At 41.0% G+C, this 21,623-nt stretch overlaps 1 protein-coding gene across 22 annotated transcripts in view; it reads right to left on the bottom strand.

The window, feature by feature from the left end:
* Positions 1 to 21,623, bottom strand: part of map2 (microtubule-associated protein 2) — a 136,286-nt gene that overhangs the window by 83,324 nt on the left and 31,339 nt on the right. For 5 of the 22 annotated variants that reach the window (XM_015358412.2, XM_069196653.1, XM_069196656.1 and 2 more), the window contains exons 1-2: positions 5,524 to 5,700; positions 5,299 to 5,375 (exon numbers count right to left, since the gene is read on the bottom strand). The gene's annotated coding sequence lies outside the window, so the exon portion shown is untranslated. Of the gene's footprint in view, positions 1 to 5,298; positions 5,376 to 5,523; positions 5,703 to 21,623 lie in introns of those variants that run through there. The other 17 variants (XM_069196652.1, XM_069196654.1, XM_015358417.2 and 14 more) reach the window with 12 other exon arrangements.

Here is a 21,623-nt window from a genome sequence, read left to right as displayed (position 1 = left end):
AGGTTCTTCCTCATCAGGCTGTGCCACCTTTCCTAGAGACACCAGTGCTGCCTGAGCATGAATGTTTAATGTGGGCTGGATTCCCCTCCTCTCATTCTCCACATTAGAGAGATCAGCAGGCACACAGCACCCCCGGCCTGAGTCTGGGCGGCAGGCATTGCAAGTATCCCGCAGATCCCTCCTAACTTTACTGTGTCCCTGGCACAGCCTCAGCCCTGTGCCGACAGAGCTGAAAATGGAGTGTGCAAGGACAGCACCAAGCCCCGGGCCACACAGCACAGGCTCCAGCTGACTCTGGGCTTGAAGCGGCTTCATATAGAGCAAGCAAACACAAAGGGGCAAACCAGGCTTGCCTGCCTGTCACGTAGCAGCCTGGGAGCACACACAGCTCTCTCTGCCCATCCCAACCAGAAGGATTACTGCACCACCTCGTGCCAAAATCAACACAGAATTTTGACAAAAATCATAAAAGAAAGCCAGAAAAGAAAAACACTCTTCTCTGTAGAAAACAAATCTGCACATACAATATGTGGCTCAGAAAATCCAAATGAAGTAAAAAGAATGAAACATTCATATATATTTTAGGATGGCTGACAGCTATGTTTTAAGTGCATGAACATATCCAACATTAACAGCATGCGAATGGTCATACGTAGGTTACAGCGAGGCTGCACTGTGTCCTGATTAAACCTCACCAATGACAATGTATTTGGTTCTGATCACCATACGGAGGGAAGGACAGAGATGCTTTGTAGAAGAACACTGAGACTTATTCTCAGACTGAAGGGCATAAATCATGATGACAGACTGAAGGGGCTAAATAATTTTCCTGTTATTTGATGAGGGTTTAGTGGTAGGTTGATTTAGGTCTCAAAAAGAACAAATGAATTATTTCATTATCCTGAATTCATCAAGTCCATTTAGCACTGATAGAGGGGAAAATCATTTTTATACATGATTTTCATCTCAATGTACTGTAATTTGAATGTTCAAGACTGAGAGATGGAGAGTTATTTAGATTTAGGCTTCATAATCCATTTTCTCTGGATTTCATCTCGGTGGAGCCCTCGGTTCCATAACGGAAACATGAATTGAGCTTAGAACTGACTTAGTTTTTAAGCTGACTTCAGCTTTGAAAAGATTACTGATGTCGATTTAACAAATACCTGGAAGATGCCAACTGTTTCAATTAAAAAGCAATTTAATCCCAGGTGGCACAACCAGTAAAGAACAGGCTGAGCTCTACTATCGCGGGTTAGAGTCTGGGTCATGTAACTAGGCGACTGTGACAGGAATTCCTGAAGCAGCGACACTCAACTGGCTGAGTACTGCCGTGGGATTGGTCTCCAAAGGGCACTCACAGTGACACAGCAATCTGTAGGTATGCATTGCTGACTGTGAGGGAGAGACCTCTCCTCCAATCAGCACTCACTCTCAGGGTAGCTGTGTAGCCTCTGACCTGTTAAAGCACAAGTGGCCCGAAGGTGGGCGAGGCAGACGACTCTGCCTTCCCTTCCTCATGCTCTCATGTGGGAGGTCACAGGGACTGTAGCTGTGACCCAAGAAATGAACAACACAAAACTGCCTATTGCACACACAGTGGGTAGGTATCAAGCCTATTCTTTTATTTCTTCGGTGGAAAAGGTAACCTCCGAAATATGCAACATAACAAAAAAAAAGAACTTATGAGAATCAATGTGCATTGTATACCAAAGATCAGGAATGAAGTGAATGCTTTGGGGCACTTGATTAGTTTCCCGGGATTTTTATTTTGCAACTCAAGGTGGCTGCAACGTGCTCTAAAAGTAAGAATATCAGTAAAGACTGAACAATATACTGTATATACTGTAAGTTTCTGGTTTGCATGGCATGTTTTGGTATACAGTATAAAAGGGTTAAACAGCATTCTAATCTTCTTTACGTCTGTGAGCAAAAGAAATGGCATCTGTCAACTAATACATCTTTAACCTTTTACAAAAAAAGCCATTGCCTTAGCAGGCAGCCAGACAAGCAAAAAGATAGACAGACACCATACAAGAGGGAAATGTGATTTAATGTATGCAATGCAGTTCATTAGACCTTTTTGTCTAGGATGCTCCCAATTAAAATAAGTAGTTTCACATGTGAATGGCCATGCCGGGATTTTCTGTGTCTCCCTGCCTATTCTGCTTTTGTCTGAAGGCTCTGTTACTTAAAGCACACTAAGCTTGGCAGCTTTCTGCCCTGTCAGCCCCCATCACTGGAATTATGTTGTTCGGTCTGCAAAATAAAAACCTTGCCTCCGACAATCTAAAATAAGCACTTCAGAAATGCATTGCTTCTTGCACGGCTTGATTCGACAGGCAGTCTGGGGGTTTGACTTTCATATGTCCAAGCGCTGCTTACAAATTCTGAAAATGAACTCTGTCACGCTGTGTTTGAGTGATTACCATTCACTTCCCCCCATACATGATCTTTTCCTTGGGAATTAAAGACACGCACAAAGATGTGTAATGAATCTCACACTCATTCAATCCACACATGAAATTCTGCAGTACACAAAATGCAGAAAGAACTCAGAGAGCCAAGCAAAATGAAAGATGTTGTGCCTATGTTCTGCTCTAGGTCCTGCAAGGGAGTCAGCCCCCTGTCAACCAGGTAACATCTGTTGACTCATTTAGATCCTCATTTGCACCCTCCATTTTCCCATGTTGTATGACTAAGATTGTGCTATCAATCATCTGCTGTGCCAACATCCCTCTGTGGGTGGAGATGTTCTTCCTCAAACATACGGATTCCCAGTTTCATAGAAATCCTGGCCATTCCCAGTATCAGTATCTACTGGCAATGCCCATACATAATGGACGTATGATGTCTGGATATACTGGTTTGGATTTTCTCTTTGCTCAAACTACCCATCTAAACCATCTACCATGGATTCGACAGTTTACCTTCAGAGAAAAACTAGAACTCAGCAAATGGATTGCTCTTTAAGCCTGCTACCAATCATCCCCATGACCATTTCAGTTGATGTTCAAGAAACATTACAATGTATCGAAGCATGGTAAATTATCCTTTTATTTATTAGAAAGTAACAAAACACCGCAATTCACAGTGTATGAGAGTTTTAATTCCTTTACACTGAAAACAGCTTGAAGGCCAAGAAACACAAACGGATTCTCTTTCCATTTACTCACATAATACAAAGCTCTTGTTCTGGAAGTACAGTGCGATTCAATTAGTCAGGAAGGAGAGAGAGAAAGAAAAACGATAAGGTTAGGTGTAGCAGGCCATTAATCTGAATTTATTACTGCAGTTCATTTTTCATACAGATAAACAAAAAGAAATCATTGGCTGTATGCCACCTATTTATTAAGGGGAGCCCACTGCCAACTGGTATCCTATCTACAGTATAGCTGCCACAGTCATTGAAGGTCTGTCAGTGTGATTGGTCTGTAGTATGCTAGGAGTGAGAAGGCTCTCAGTTCATTACCTTGTGTAAACCACAGCTACTTTCATTTATCCACAAAATGTACGCAACACTATTGTGGGACATATTCACGCTGTACTGTGCGCTATTCCATGTTATTAAACAAATTAGACATTTAAATGTGAAAAGCGTTCAAAGATTCAAATAAATACATCGGATTAGAAGCTGGAAGACGGGGATCTCGACATTACAAATATTACTCCTGGTTTGCATCATTTCTTACTGCAAAATCAAAACTGATCAGAGCAACTTTTTAAAGAAAATACGTTTTAAACACTGCAAACTGCTCAATAAAGACTATATGGAACCTACAATAAAACTGCCCATTGGCTCATGTTTTATAACGCTGCAAGTTTTATTTCATTAACGGAAAGCTTAAAGAGGCAAGGCTTTACTTGAACATAAGAGACAACAAAGGTACGGGTGAATAAGAAGTGCCTGAGGTCACTGGCATTAAGTGCAGAGCAATGCTGTGCCAAATGACATCATAAAGTACCAATTGCTAATTGCTATCGTGTCAAAAAAGAGGGAAGTCATTTTGGTGTAGAATAGCATTATTTCATCGCTAATGAAAGGTTTGCTTGTTAAAAGCAGAGGCAACGGCAATCCTGTAGCAACTCAATGAGCATTTGAGTATGCATCCCACCAGCTCATCCCTAGGCAAGAGTTTTACAGAGTGATTATTCCTATCCTAGGCTCACAGAATGAGCACATTCCAATAGGGGCAGGTTATTAAACTAGCTGTCAGTTTTGGCTGGCACCTGACGTAGAGATACATAAACAGCTTTTACACTGGAAAGGATGTGTCATTTTGCCTCAGATTTTCAGGAAAAAACAAAACAGAAAAGGGATCTTCTCCTTTGAAAGCAGAACAATTACATCGACCGCCCATTTAAACACTGCACCGCCTAGCGGAAAGACCCGTTGTCGAAGACCCTGCAAGTCAATATTATCTGTTCAGCCGTTAAATTTGCATCAGGCATATTTTGTTGTTTTTTTCTTCTGAAGTTTGCTAAGCACTCCATGCTGACTCATGGCTGAGATCCGTTACCACTGAAATATTTTTTAGCAAGGGAAGCAGGTCAGACTCTAACCAAATGACTCCCATTGATTAAGACATGGCAAATTCTTACAAGTGCTCAATAACAGCTCACACTCATACCAGTTAAGCTTTCTTTCCTTAAAAAAAAAAATCATACCTTAAGGGTTTTACTGCCAATTCAGACACCAGCACCCAGGCTGATTTCTGCCACTGTCTTGCTGTTGTACCGGTTGAATAATCAATGGTGTCTAGACATACACCATCTACCGGCTCCCACCATCAAGCTACAGCTTAAATGACATGAAAGTATTTGGATTTCTATTCAGTTAAGTGACAATGGAGCAGCTGAGCACAAGGGCTTTTGTAAAAAAATGAATAAACAGAAAATAAAGAAAGACATCATTCCTGCAACATTTTATTAAAAAGCATCCACCCCCAACCCCCCTCCACCTCACCATCACCACGACCACTGGTGGTCTCCAGACACAAACCCACAAGAGTGAATTTGCTGACAACAGCAAAGGGAACGCAATGAACTTATGAATTGACCCGCCAAGCGGAGGCGATGGATTAGGAAATGCCAAGGTATCCGAGGGAGACAACGGGGAGCATAGCAACGAGCTTTTCATTCGAGCTGGACCGCTCCACCTAACAAAAGACAGCAGGGGCTCCAATGCATTGGTGGGATCAACATACAATGACGCAGCATCTCTGCAACAGAAAGACAAAGGGGGGCAAAAGAGATGGAAGAATGGGAGGATGACAGCTAGGAGAAGCAGAAGCTTACCTGCTCGCGGGCTGGCTGGAACAGAAATGGACAAGAGCTTCAGATCAGGAAGGAAGGAGGGAGAACGTCTGGGAGACCTGCAGAAGACGGGCGAAAAAGGAAGGCAGGTTAAGATGATGTGGATACAAAGCATTCCTCACATTTTCTCCTGTCTGCGGACTGCCGCTGTCAGAGATAAAGCCATCTCAGTCTCCCCCACGCACAGGACCCGGCGTCCTGCCTTACCTCCGAGCACTGTCATAAGAACTGCTGCGCCGCTACAGAACAAGAGAGCTGGTTTTTTTCCTCTGTTGCACATGCTGTCTGCAAGCTGCAAGCCAGCCAGTGTCTGGTGCAAGAGAGGGGAGGAGGAAGAGAGAGGGAGGGAGGAGAGGGAGGGGGTGTGAGTGTGAGTGTGCGCATTTGGTACTGGCTGTGCTGGGGTGGTATTGTAATGAGGGTAGCAAATGAAAAAACAGCCTCCGGGATGGTATTTAATCAGAGAGACGGGGGTGAAGAGAGCAAAGGGGGTGAAAATAAAGGGACTCAAGCCCTTCTAGAAATTTCCTAGGCTGGAGATTAAGCTAGAGCCCAACCCACCAGCGCTGCATTTTGTCACTGCAATTCACTGTCTGGGATGCTGAAACTCCAGCTCCCTCTGGCTGACGTTCTGTCTCCCTGCTAGGCTTGCTTGCCCATCAGGGTTTTTAATTGCAATCACTGGAGCTCCTCATTAGATGCAGGCTGACCAGGGAGGGTGGGGAACAGCTCTGCAAATTGAAGGAAGACCTGGTTTCAGCTGCAAAAGAAACAGCTGCAGTATATCTTCCCCAAGAATCTTCCATTACACCTTCAGGCTAGCACTTCATATGATAATCAAAGTGGATATAGAGTCTATCAGCACCCTGCTCCCTGTCCGGGCCTTTTGACACCCAGACGTAATTCTAAAATGACACCCTCGGCGGAGCGGTGGCTCTATGGCAAAGGATCTGTGCCTGTGCTGGACGTTTGTGGGTTCAAATCCCGTGGTTGGCAGAGGAATCCTACTCCGTTGGGCCCCTGAGCAAGTCCCTTAACCCCAACTGCACCAGGGGTGCTGTACAATGGCTGACCCTGTGCTCTGACCCCAGGCTTCTCTCTCCCTGTCTGTCTCATGGAGAGCTAGCTGGGGTATGTGAAAAAGACAAATTCCTAATGCAAGACATTGTATAGGCCTAATAAAGTAACCTGATCTTTTCACTTCAATACATTTACTGGAAGTACCTTATTTCCACAACTTGCTACACCTTTGGAAGCACAAACGCGTAAAAACCCTACTTGTGATACAACAAAAGTGTAAACATGCTGGCCTTATCCACTGAATAATAAACAGGAACGTATTCATTAGCTTATTTTTTTACAAACATTTATTTTGTTTTGGCTGGAGATGGACAATAGAAGCAATGTATTGTTAATAAACATACTAAAACATAATGACAGAACGATTGATTTTTACCTCGTAGTCAAAACAATGAAAAGCTCATGGTTTGTCATGTCTTCTTCATTAAAGAGTGAATTTGTTAAGAGTTTGCGAGGGGGAATTAAAGTCAGAATTCTTTAATTCCCATCATTTAAATCAGGGATTTTCAACTTCTCTCAGCAGAGGAATAATTGCAGTGTTTCAAAGCTAATTTCTATGCATACCTGACAGTAATACAAGAGTCCATGAATATCTAGGCCATTAACCTTTGTTTCAGGTTGAGGAATATCTGGAGTAACTCAGATTGTAATGATTATAATTCTCAGCACAGGTTAAGAGACATTTTCATTTTCAAATACATAACGAACAAATCTGCAGAAAATTAGGGGAAGAGTTCAGTAAAAGATGCCAGAAAAACATTTTGGAATGTTTGCATCAAGTCATTCTTTTTAATATATTAAATGTTATATTAATTTGTGATGTCAAATTGATAATTTAGCTCCTACATTCACTCAGCTCATTTTTTTTGCTTATTCTTCCCCTTGGTACTCAAACCAGCTGCACTTTCTGAAGGTCAACATCTTGAGCACGGGTGGAGGAGACTGTTTACTTACAAATTTTACGAACAACATCAGTAGCCCAAATAGGGATTTTCTTAAGCTACCAGTTCCTCCTTCAAATGATCAGCTGCTGACTTCACCATTTTGTCATCACATTGACCACAACCACTTTTGTTATTACAGGTTTGTGATTCTCTCATAGAACTACGGTGAACTCTAACTGGTAGTTAAAACTACCTGCTACCACTACCTGCATTTTGGACCCGATTTCTATATCCGTAGTCAAATCTAGCTTCTCTGTCCATTTGTTGATAAGCTTATTAATCAGTCTTTGAAAATCTGTTTTTGTACCTTTGGGATAGACGTCCCTTGATATCATATCTGTGTTAAAAAGAACATCTGGTGTGATCTAACTAATGGGCACACAGTGAGTGACAGACTTTCAAGCACAGCAACACAAATTGTGGAATTTTAGAGTGACTGGATATATTTTGTTTTCAAACTCAACTGATCTTTTTACAGAAGCTTTTAATTTTTTAAATAATGATTTTTTTTTACTCTCAGCTTTATTTGGTTGGTGTGTACTACTGCACAGTGCTCTGAGCCTTCTGAAAAGCGGTGATGAATACAATGTATAACTAACAGCATTATTTAGACTCAGGAGTAGCCAGGAGCACACAGGCGAACGTACAACCATTGTATAGACCCTAATTAGTGAAATCCTCAATGTGAACAAAGGGGTAACCCACAAAAAATCTCCTGCAGTAATCAAAGACCTGATTGATTCATCTTTCTCTATTAGGAAGTCATGAAGGAAGGTGGGCTTTCAATGGACACCCAATTAGCTTCCAGACTGCGTGTGCATGTGAGTTTCAAGATCTGTTCACGTGGTACTGTAGATGACTCTGTTTTTACACTTCCAAATCTTGAACATACTGGAAGTCTTTGTGAATTTAAAAGCACACGCATGCTTTTAAGTGCATCCATGTCCATTTGTGGCAGAAATTCATACTATTTGTGCATTTCTTTCTTAATGAGCTGTGTCTCTTAGTGGACTGGCTCTTTCTGAAACAGAACAAAGAACTGGCTGCACTATTGATTCTGCCCTCCCGCCGTACACATTCATACATCAAAGCTCATGCTGCACTGCATATGGGGGCAGTTCGGTACCCTAGCTCTAACCTATAAGAGTCACATTCACAAAGAAGTACAATCCAGTCACAGCCCTTATAAAGAGGTTGCTCCCATTATCATTAGGTTATTTTAAAATAACCTAACTACAGTAGGTTAGGTTATTTTAAAGTGGCAAAACCACACTTGCATACTTTTAACTCTAAACTTCATCAGCTAGTTGTGCTTAAAAATAATGATTCATTATCTTTTTAGAATAATCACACCCAATATTGTGATATTTGTATGTGCATTATGTCCAAGCAGGCAAAGAAGTTTTCACCATAGCACTTGATACTGCCCTGTGCAATCCTAATTATCGTCTCCTTAATTGCAAAGGGCCATGGACTCAGGGTGTCCAAGCATGCTCTGTTTAACTGCAGGAATTCATCTTACAAAGAGTCACGACAATGATAAACCCAGTTGTGTTACACAGTTGGATTATTAACATCAACCAAAACAGAGGCAGGTTCTACTGTTATCTGAGGTTCTGCCAACGACCACAGTTAATCCATCGGCTACTGACTGCACTGCTTTTAATGGAGCTGATACAGTAACAGGAGAACAGGGAGGATTTGTGACTCACACGCTGTTATGTGTCTACAAGCATTCATTCTCAGCAGCACAAAACCCAGAGCTGAGGGACTCCACAATCTGAGAGAGATTTAAACATGCACATAAACAGTTCAATAACAGTGTTGGAAATTTCCTGTTTTCAAAATGTGACAAAACAAATAAAAAAGCTTCAAGAGAAAATACTATTAAACTTTCCAAGGCTTTGGGCTATGCTCCATAATACCCAATAAGCAACATACTGTACCAACATAGCAGTTTTACATATTTGGAAATCAGACTTGATCATTAGGAATTGAATTTGAAGGGGTAATTAAAAACACATGCTGATAGAGCAAACACATTTAAAGACAATCATGACTCCCAGACTCCCTGAAGAAATGAGGGGCAGAACTCAGTAATAAGCAGATGATAACCCCAAGGGAAAGAGTCATCTGCAGAAAATTCACAAAAATAGAACCTAACACCTGCCATTATGCTGACCACAAAGAGAACTTCCTCTGCCTATTAGCGATGGTCTGGTAAGCCATGATTCTGCATTAGCAAGAAGCTGTTGGTGTCTGACAGCTCACCTTCGAAGCAAACGGCAGCTGTTAGTCTACAATTCCAGAATTGTCATGCGTAACAAGGGAAACCAGAGCGGAATGAAAGAAGTCAGATGCCCCTATATTATCATAAATTTCTGCACCTGAACCACAGCTTGGAGCAGCACGTAAATCAAAACCAATGTGCACCCTAAACAGGTGTCAGGCCTGAATTCATCCTGAGCTGTCACGTGTGCTGATTTAACTGAACATTTCAAAGAAGCCTTCAAGGTAGGTTTTGCTCATAAATGCCATTTAATATGTCATAAATAATACTTTAATGGGATCTGGGTCCACACACCTCACCTACTATTACTCACAAAAGATCTGCTGCAACTTTTTTTTTTACCTCAGAAGCCAATGCACCTCTACACTATGCACTTTTTGCATGGACTACCATATATTGTTTTTCACTACCACATATTTATTGTTCTCTACAATGTATGTATTGTTCCGGTTATCATTATTTACTATGTTTGTAATGTACCGTCCACAGTATATTGTGAGGTGCTGTCTGACATACTGTAGTGTCTTCTGCTGTACAGTGTATGTCATAAAAGACTGGCACGAAAAAGAATTCCAACGTACATGTATATATGGCAATAGACACCTGTACTCTATGTTTATTATATGCATTTGAGCAGACCTTAAGCAAAGGATTTTACATCACATCTTCCTTAGTAATCATGGTTATTAAACTATAATTTTTTTTTTCAATGCACATTAATATAGCCAGCAGTGTCACCTTGTAGGCTGATCTAATCAGATCTCCACAGGTAAACTAGATTGGGGCTAGTAGGTAGGTGTAGGTGTCTTTTTTCTCTACAACATCATTACCAAACCAAAGCTTCTGAGGACTATGCTGACTGAGGACACTGTTCCTTTCCTCAGATAAGAATTTAAACTGTGGTCCTCAGTTTTTATTTAAGATCCTAATAGCACTGCCCATAAGAGTAACATAAACCCTGGTGTCCTCTCTGGGTTTGAACTGTCAAATTATGACATGTAAAATAATGTCTCATGTCACTGTGCTTCACCCAGGTCAGGGCTGAACCTCAACAGCGGATGAAGTGGATCCATGTGATGCCCTCTTAGATCCTTTGCAATAAAAATGTACTAGATAAACACAATCATTAGAATTAACTAGCATGGAGAGTTTACAAAGTTATACTTTAAAGACTGGCAAGTTACTGAATGATGTACAATCAAGGATTGGTCAAGTAATTGAAGTGAATGCTAATCACTGATTAACAGTGTTAATCGTATATTATTTAGGAGACCTCAATTCATTTTGCAGCTATCCAGTTAATTCCGTTGGACAACTTTTTTTGCAGCCTCTTACACAATCCAGTAAGAGCCAAATAAACAGCCAAAAAGCATGTTTTATGGAGTCTGAGTAAGGAATTAATAAAAAATGTGGTAGGTAGAGTACTATGACAAAGAAGTTTGAAACAATAAAAAAAATACCCAGACAGTTAATTACAAAGAACAGTTGTTGACCCAACCCAAAGCAGAGAACCAAAAATACCCTAACACTTTTATATTTGCTCCTAGAGCCTGCTTACACGCTTGTCCTAATTATGGGGGCAGACCTAAATCCCTTAATTGCAAGCGACACTGAGTATTTGTTTCACACCTCAGATTAACACCAATGTACTTCAGAAGTGATATTACTGTGGTTTCTTTTAAAAACCAAACACAGCTTCGTCCTCCAGAACTGCACTAAATGGAAATCCATCCAGAGGGTGATGAAGTCACTGATACAGTACAAGGTTTCTCATCGATGTCTGTGGTAAGAAATTGTTAACATAAAGTCAGTATACAGATTTTAAGGACAGTAGAATGTAGAATGAGTTTAAGACCACTGCAAAGCACTAATCCTGACAAGAAGGCAGAAAATATAACCGAGCAGAGTCTGACCCTCACAACAACGTGACCCCAGAGTTCCTGCCTCTGGCTTCCTGTTCCCCACTGGGGATCGTAGGACGAATGTGTCCAGAGGCTTAAGAAAGACATTGGTAGCCTCAGGTTGCTTGAGGAACTTAAAATTCAACTTCCAACACTTCTATTATGCCCTTATTATTATTTAAAAACCTTAATCTGAGCATGTGGCGGTTTTCATTACTGATGAGCTTTCCCTAAGATAAAGCGGACGTTACAGGACTAACACAGCTGGTAACTCTATGCTGTTTCTACTGCATAAAACACATTTGTCAGACCAAATAATTCATTGATAATGACTTTGTACAATTTTTAAAAAGGCAATCATTGTCGTGGCACAAGTCAGATAAAAGGTTGGAGTACATTTCTGGTTAAAAGCACTACAGCATTAACATTATATTTTTCCAATACTAAACATCTGGATTCAGCTTGATTAAAAAAAATCATACTGTAATAGGAGCAAAACCAGAATGACAAATTTGCGCAGTGGGACCATGTTAGAAAGAGTGATGTATTTGTGTTCCATTACCTTTGGCAAACATCACATGACCAGATGTTAACAGATCATCTCAAAGAGAAGGGAGAATTCTAAAGGTGAGTGTGAGTACAGCGTGATGGACCTGTCTGCCTCACAGTGCTCCACTCAGAATTAATGCTGATGAGATTTCTCAATGTTGCAAGTAAACCACACTTTCACTCTTCATTACAGAGCTAGAATATATTTAAAGTATTTACAATAAGGTCCCTATAAAGAAACTCGATGACAACAAAACTAATTGAAAAATGTTAGAATTAAACTTCATTTATGTGAGACTGTAATGTTTGTCAAATTTCTAAAAAAACATTTTCAAAATACACCTTCTAAAAACATGATATCAAACTACACCTGCTTCCATTGTTGTGAAAATCTACGTGAAAGCTGTATCATTTACAAAATGCTCAAACTATCCACAGCATGGTATGCAGCTTAAATTTAAAGATGATGGAATGGATACAAAATTCCTTTTGAAATTCCTGGGGAATTTTACATTTTATCCAGGTAGGCTTACTACCTTCAAACTTCTGTGACTGATTGTCATTTTTGAATACCAGGATGTGCAGTACTGTGACAGCAGCATCACCACCTTCTAGCCATACTTTAGAAGCTATGTGGACCTCTAAGGAAAACCAGGATGTTGCTATATGTTGTGCTGGTAGGCGGTGATTTCCCTCTGGACCACAGTTTACAAACCCAATACCCCAGTATGGTAACCATACCGTGAAGTAGGAGGATCCTTTCTTCAGACCAGATGTTTAACAGAGATCTCAGCTATTTGATCATTAAAGATCACACGGCACTGGTTGCACTGTAAGTAGAAGTACTAATCCTGGTTATTCTCCACTTTGGGTTTGCCTACTGGTTTCTGATGTCATTGAGTAGTGGGACTACCGGTGCACACTAGCTGGTACAGTGCAAGTTGCCCAGCTGGGTGCTGCTCTTTAGTGGTGGATGAAGTGGGTCCCCTCCTATATGAAAAGCAAAATTTGGATCTTGTGAAATGAAAAACACTCTAGAAATCGAATACGTTATTATTGAGGCAAAAACAATTAAGGACAAGGAACATTTCAGTTGAGTCAGTAATGATGAAGGTCTACAGAGAAATCTCCCTGCAGTCACTACAGGGAGAACATTAGGGAACAGGACATTTTTAAAAAAGGACCACTAGCACAGTTGATGGTGTTGTGCTAGCCCCCATCCCCCCAGGGCTGTGAGACTAGAAAAGCTCAAACTCTCAGAGCACGGGGACACAGCAACGCACTGTAGTGCCAGTCGAGTCGCACCCCCACTCCGTTCACACTTTCCTGTGCTGCTGCAGCTTGGCAGGCCACAGCCAGGAGGAAGCTCCCAGGTCTGAGCACAACGGGAACAGCCAACTGGTCCACAGGACTCCCCCAAAGCTCCCACATACTATCACAAACACATCCCACTGCACCACGAGTTCCTGTGCCCAATAAAGAGCTTAGCTGATCCTAAACACTGTGCTGTATTTTAGAAACAGGTGTTGCGATAAACAGAAATCACATCAGGGCATCAGCTGGAGTTTGTCATTGTCCTGATAACAATCAGTAGAATGTCACTGGCCACCTAAACAGCTGTCAGTCAGGTTGACAGATAAACCCACACAGCTACTGTAACAAACTAGAACTCAGCAGCAGGCTGACTTACAAAGTCCAACTCAGAAGTGTGGATCAAACTGATAAAAAGTTTGGACCATATGCTGTTTCAAGCCGTCATTTAAAAGAGGAATTAAATTTAGTTATGATGTATAAAACAACACAGAAGATTTGAAACAAACTGTTTCTTCCCACAGCATTAAATAAATTCAGGTTTTTTGTGAGGCTGCAGGTTCCATTAACACGCACTACTATAGCTGAGCAGTCAAAGAAAACTGAAAGAGACATTATATGTTGTTCTTTTATTAATCATTGAAACAGATTTAAAGTAAAATTCTTAAGTGTCAGGAGCTTAGGATTTGCATTTAACAAAAACTGATCAGCAGTTTCCTGTATTCTGTACAACTGTTGAGAACCATCATGAATTCTGGCTTTTAAATGGCACTGTGTAGGTGTCATTAGGCTGTTATAAAAGTACCTTTACCAGCAATACAATACATAATCTTTCTGAATATTAGCCCTATACATTATAAGGACAGATGTCTTGCACCTTTTTGTTATTTCAAACTACAGTGTATTTTTAATAGCGACTTAGGAGCCCTATGTCTAAAGCAAGCTGTGTTTTTTTTACTTTTAGAAATCATGTGTGTCAAACACAGATAGGTGTTAAGAGAATTTAATATGCTGCCTGTGTTGCACTGCATTCTGTATTTCAACCAAGTTATATTACCACGTATTACCACAGAGATATATTACACACCCTCTTTGTACTGATAAACTTTGTTCTAGCAATTATATTTGATTTTTGTGTGAAGGCATATTGTTGTTTTCTAAAATATGCTTGTAAAACAGCTGATTTCAGTGGATATTTTAATGGAAATAAGGTTCCAACAAAATTTCATTACCTTAACTAGCAACATGCGTTATAAATCTAAAGCTGTAGCTGTTCTGAATCTTCATCGTGACTTTATACAGCATTGCCCTACGATAGAAAAACTGACCCCTGCTGGCTAAGAGCCTCAATTCTCTGTAGATTTCTATGTTTTAGTGCATTCAGACTTACAATTGCCGATGGTCTGCTGCCTGAGGATAAATCTTTGAGTTTGAAATGTAAATATTAAAAACTCTTTTTGCACTCATGGTGTAAAAGGCTCACTTTAACAGAGGGAGAAAGCAATGAACTTCCCAGTGGTGGCGTCCTATGCCTGGGGTTGGCTATGGATGTCTTTGGCTCTTTCAGCACTGCAAGTAGCGCCTTGAGTTTCAAAACAGAATAATCCAGACGGCAATCGGCCACAGATGAATGCACCAAAGATCTTAAAGAGACGCTCGAGGACAGGCAACTGCCCATGTCATGTATGTGTCCCGAGGATAATGCTTTTCATCATTCTGAACATGTAAGGAAGGTAAACCTTGAGGATTCAGTTCAAGCAGACAGACTTCGCATTGTGTACTATCATACTTGTACTTGGTACTTCAATCCAAATTACTTACAGTTAGGCAGTCTATAAAAACAGAACGGCCTAAAAAATTATTAAAGTTACACCACAAGCATCTTCAAATAACACAATAAGTGCGTACAACAACAGTATTACAATTAAAAAGAAAAAGCAGTTTAAATCGATCAAGGGTCAGTGATGTCAGTCCTCTTTTATCTTACTGTGCATTATTACTTTAAAAGCAACAACAAACAAAGCTTCTGCACCACTCAATGCAGACCTGATGCTGTGCCACAAAATCTCAAAGGTGCTTCTGCAATTTAATTCAAGGATTGTGAGTAACAGATGGTGATCATCCACAGCATTTATTTCAACAGGATAAAATGCTCACTGGAAAACATCATTGATAATGTGATGATAATCGCTAAAATTCCATTCTTAGCTGACAGAGAGAAAAAACTGCACCGTTTTTTAAGAGGACAATGTGTCCTGGTCCTCGCTTTCTTTAGAAAGACAGAGGTAGCTCTGTCTCGCAGAATCAAGGTAAGCCTTCTATTAATAATGCCAAGTTACTTATGGCAAACTATCATATGCATGAGGAGGAACAGGGTAGTCCCATGCCTCAATTTCACAGTCTACAATCCTCCAGTCTCTAAGACTTCCTGCACAAGAGATAAACATCAGGTTAACAAATCACTGGAATCAGCCTCCCCTAAGCACAAGGCAGTAATAACAGTTAATGGTCCACACAACAGTGTAAAACTGTCTCACACACATAAAAACCTGAGAAAATACAGCCCTGTGCCCAGGTCATGAAAACAAAACAGCCAAACACGTAAAGAAGACACCGTGAGTTGCACTGTGAAATTCATAAGCGTGTCATTATCACCGCAGCTCCATAGCCTACGTCCTTTATACAATATATCATTTTCCATGGTTAGTTTTTCCCTTAAAATTTTTAGATTACTGTTCATTGTACTTTTGATTTAGTGCAATGGCAGTGTTCTAAATCTCTGACAAAAACAATTAACCTGAACTGCTTTTTGATGGGTTTCCTCACAGTTGTAAAATGTGAAGAGTATAAAGTGCCAAAGAATGGAAGAACTCTTTTACAACAATTACTGTTGTTTTCTCCTAATCACAGGCTCTACACCTCTTACTGACAGCATATACTGTGTGTACGGGACTATGAAGGGATTGTTTGTTTTTTTTTTATTCCTCAGGAACGCTGCAAAAGTAGGATGTGCAACGTTAAACCACAGCCCAAAAATAGACAGAAGACAGCATACAAAAAATTGTACAGTATGGTCAATAAAGTGATCTTACCTGTCAGCAAGGATAAGGCTTGATCCTTGAAAAAGTCACAAAGTACATAACTGATACATAAAATCTCATTTTGTAAATTCACGTGTGTATGCGTAAGGTGCCAATACAGAAAAATATATATGTATAAAAGAAGAAAAACGCACAATGCCTGAGAGATGAGAGAGCTCCCAAGCAGTAAACTGGTCTGTCAGCTCTCATTTACCCTGTCTATAAAATACCATCTACCTCCGTCCTCACCAGGTGGTTAATGTCCTAACTGCCCTGAACATCTCTATTAACTTCCTGACACTTGCAACACACTTCTCCTGGCTAGAAAGGAGGCATTTAACACCAGAGCAACTGCACCTCTGTCAGTCTGAAAAGCACCCACTGCAGTGCATCAATTGATGAGCTGGAAAGGAGACCCTGTGGAAACACAGAACGAAGGTTCTTAAACCTGTATTTACAAGATTGACACCCTCATTATTTTCAGTTCCTGGCATGAAGTGACAGAGCTGTGACTGCAGGAGAGAGGACAGGCCTATGACCCCAATACCTAAATCTCATCCTTCCTTAATGAGACTTCAGCCAAACGCTTTTTCTTGCTTTAGCAATCTGGACTGCACATGGGGTTTCTGGATTCTTTAAGTGATTGCTAGGACACTGTGCAGGACCCACATACCAGAAGTCTGCTGTATCTATTCTACTGAGCAGTTCTACAGTGTGTTCCAGTTGCCGAGATACGAAATCCAGAATTTTACCAGTTTTGTTAGAAATTATTTTTTCTTGCTTTCAATTTCTAGTGTACTGTACATGTTTCTGGGCTACTAAACAGAATTACAGACCATTTTCCAGCCACTGGACTCTTGTGTTTCTCTGCCATTGAAAAGTAATATTACCCAAGATGTCTTGGCCAAGCTCTGGGAAGTAGCAATCCCTCCTTCCTCAGCTATAATCTCTTTCCCAGAACTCCTGGTTCTAATTTTTGTTTTCCAAGCTGTGGGTTTTCCCAGATTTATGACGGAAAGGCTCCCCTTTGCTGCTGAAGTACTCATCCTACTAAGTATTCCTTCACCATCAAACACTCTTGCAGAGAAAAAAAATGATTATGTTCTCTTCCTTTGCAAGAAAAAAAAATGCAAAAACCTTCCAAGCAATGTTGACGCTATGGCAGTGGTGGAATTTATGCTGCATTTCATTTTTTTCCCCTGAAGCCATGAGAAACAGTCAAGATGGTGCAGAAATGAAAGCCCTGTGTGCATATTCTAAGTTCAACTGGCAGGACCTTGCAGGAACAGAACCGCCAATTAGGTAGGAGCCACATCAAGTGGTAACGTGCAAGAATAGGTCTGCTAGCCAGAGCTGGCTAGATGGAGCCATTTATTGGGAATCTGGTAGGAGGAAACCAAAAGGTCAAGCCCTCCTCCATTGGCTTTCCAACACTGTGTTTAGTATCTAAAGAGCAATACACAGGGGATCAGTAACACTCTTGGCTGAGACATCAGATGAAGCTTCAGTACTTTCGTGGGTCTGTTTCTTTCACATGGGGACCCACTCCGCCCCCCACCCCCATTAAGAAGAACACAGGAAATTCTTTACATGTGAAATATGCCTCCCAAGGGCCAATTTAGACCAGAACCAAAACAATTTGTGTAAAGGGGGTATAGAGAAGGTCTGTTTTAGCCCTGTGAGCCCGACAACATATCCGCCTGGTATACAGGCACAGCAACAAACCAAGATTAAGTAAAATCTCGTAAAGTATGGTGGGGTCCAAACTTCCATGTCAAGTTTAGATAACTATGCTGGATCCGTTTTTCAGAGGCAGTGGGAAGCTATTTTGTTTTAACATCAATATGTGGGTCTTGCCTCTGTAATGCTAAAAATAATTATGTACAATAGCGAAGACATTATTGTAAGTCTGACAGGCAGGTCCTAGAATCCAGAAGCTGACAAACTCATATCTGTAAGAAATTACTTCACTGACATCAGACTATCCAATATTCCATCATCATGTATCCATGGCACCCTTACCTTGCTACTGACGTGTGATTAATAACTGTCCCCTAGAACTGAACATGCTACCCAGAACAGATCAGAAGCACAAGAAGAAAAGCAATGCTTTCAATGTCAGTTGATTCGCAACACACACAATGACATGAAAAACAAACAGCTGACAGATTTCAAATATTCGCATCATAAGCACATAGATATAAACTCATGCAGAGTGCTAAATGTACTTAAACTCCAGATCCAGATTTTGGCTTAATTGCCCTGTTTGCCTCTGTGCTTAACCCTAGCTTCCTTCTCAAATCTGTTATCCATTAGCCCCACTGACACATACTGCAACACACAACAATTCTTTTGACTGGAACAACACTGCACGTGCACATACTGCATAGCTGTTCTCTCTCATTGCTTCCTGGGCTCACGGATCTCTACGCACAGTGCCTCAGCCTCTTGGACAGTGCAGACAAGTGTGCAGTACGTTCCACAGCAAATTCTTTTACTGCTTTACAAGGAATTAACCACTATTATGCAATCAAACGTGTGAATTTGAAGATGCTTGCAAACAAATGGCCAGTTAAGTGAAAAGTACAGTTTACAAATTGAAATGTCAGAACCATAGAGGTAGTCTTTCTCCACACACAGCTGGATATTACAGCTGGAAAAGGCAAAAAGCTGGGCAACACATACTGTATAATATGTTGTCAGAAGGCAAAGGCTGAGGATACCTGGCAGGCAATGCTGCACAGCTCCCATCTCCCAGGCATCTACACACCATAAACTTGTGGATCTCAAGGATACAAAACCAAGCTGCTCCCTCAAAGCCTCCAAACCAAACAAAACTTTCCTAAAACCACAGGGAAGCTATTTCCCCTCCGAGCTGTATGTTTACCCTGCCATTCGTGAATATAGAGGACAAGCCTAATCGTTAAACATTACAGACTTAATGGGCTACGAGGCTTCAGTGTTTAATTTACATAAAAAGATAATTTGATTTGCTTTTTGTTTTTGTTTTTCAGGCCCACTTTAATGGACATTTAAAGAGATCTCAATAGTTTTTCATTATCTCCTGGCGGGAGCTAATTTGCCACTTGCCCTGGGAGGAAATACATAGTGGAGGAGAATTTCAGAGAGTCAGCCAGGGCAACCTTAGCCTGACATGCACGCGTACAAGCCAGACAGCTGTGAAGATGAGGTGGCATCAGCGAGAGCCAAGATACTCCTGTGCTTGACTGTGTTGTTGAGGCAGTGGGGATCACAGCATGAGAACAGGGAATGTGTCCACCGTCATGCGCGTTTGTCCCGTCTTTATCCCTCTCCTACTGGCAGAGGGAAGTGGAGTTCACAAATCAAGATTCCAAATGGAAGGGTGCAGAAAACAGAAAAAATAATTTCAGATTCAAAATTCAAAGCAAGACAAAAAAAAAGCCCCTTTCTCCCTGCAAAGCAGTGCCTGTTATGAAACTCGTGGGTTTTCCTGACAGTGCTGTAACTCACTGACAAACGTCAGTCTTGTGGCAATTAAACAGTGAATTCAAAAGTTCTGCTTCCTTCTTGCTATATTTAAACAAAACAAAAAACTGGTGAAAGAGCTTCAGTGTACGTTTCATACTAACCTCTATTTTTAGCCCCAGTTTCAAAGACAAATAACAACACGATAAAGAAAACTATACAACCTATACAGTAATGGTAAGAATTTAAAATAAAGGCTGCAAAGAAAGTCTTCCTAAATATCCCAGGAATAATATCTAAATATCTTATCTGGAAGCTTGGTATTACCACCATGCTCATATTAAGCCCTTAAGTCAAAAGGTGGATGAAATTACAAGATCTTCTGGCACTGCGCTGCCCTAGGCATAACTGGCTTTGAATTGTATCATTACCATAACTTTAAAATAACCAAAGAAACATAAGTTCTTAGAGTGAAACTCAATTAGGGACAGAGGCTGCCTTTTCTGAAGTCAGTACCCCCCTCCTCCTACTCCAACATCTCCAACCCTGCCCTCAGCCAGACCCTCAACCCCCTGGAGAGGAAGAGCTGTGACATCACAGGGGTCCACCCCCTCCCTTCCAGTGCCTGGGGCGGAGAAAAGCACAATTGTTTGATTCATTCATGTTGAGCACACCGCTCTCTGGAGGCCCCCACTTTTTTACCACTGGGACTCTGGTCTGCAAAGAGGGAAACAAGGCTTCTTTTACAAAACCCAAGTGCATGCCCTCTGAAACAAGCTCGCTGTTCACTGCTGAGTGGGCTGTTTCCCCTCGTTCACGCTGCCATTTTCCACAACTGAAATGCTGCCAAGGTCAAAAACTGAGAGACAGTAAGAAGGGGAGAGGGTGTGATGGAGAATGGAGAGAGTCGGCCCCATTCATGAATTTCTGCTTGACTAGGAGAGACTGCATGGAGTGAAAGGAAAGGAATTTGTTTGTCCTATTTCTGCATCCAGGCAGTATTCTCTGAAAGAGAATAATGATTTCAAACAGGCGTCCAGAAACAACTGGTCCTCTTTCTCTGCGGGCGGGTAAAAAAATGGGACCCACCAGTTACGTTTAAAAGACTGTCAAGATACCAGCACAAAAAAATATGAAAATATTAAAATTGTGCAGTTTTACTTATTTTAAAAGTAATTACAGTAATTTACAATAATTTAGGCCACAATAGTGCAGTGCCCTGCAGTACAGTACAGTGAAAATAAGTTAGAATGAAGCAGTGCTAACAACAAAAATCTGGGAGGAATCCTTTATGAAATGAAAACTTACAGTGGAAAAACACATTTTTCAATTATTTATGTATTTTCACTTTTCCCCATGATTACCTATGGCATTTGCTTTGATTTCCTAACAGTTTGCACAAGGCTTCACCATAGAGTACTTCTTTACACTCCACCGTGTCTAATTCACCAGTTTTTACTAAGGAAAACCACAACAGGCTTCTACAGGGGAAGCCCCACAACCCGACAGAGGATTTTCCCCCCTGGGGTTTAGAGCAATCAAGCTCGTGCAGAAGAAGCATGGCCAAGTTGTCTCCTTCATTTTCCACCCTGAACTGAGCCTGGCCCAGAAACTCTAGCTTGGAGTGGCCAGATGCGCAGTATTGGATGATGGATAGCCCACATGCTGAAGGAAAGTTTAACTCTGTGGTCAGTGGAACAGAGGA

Source organism: Lepisosteus oculatus, chromosome 12, assembly GCF_040954835.1.
Source record: "Lepisosteus oculatus isolate fLepOcu1 chromosome 12, fLepOcu1.hap2, whole genome shotgun sequence".
Taxonomy (NCBI): Eukaryota; Metazoa; Chordata; class Actinopteri; order Semionotiformes; family Lepisosteidae; genus Lepisosteus; species Lepisosteus oculatus.
Note: the sequence above shows the minus strand (reverse complement) of the source record. Positions and strands in the feature narration are given on the sequence as shown.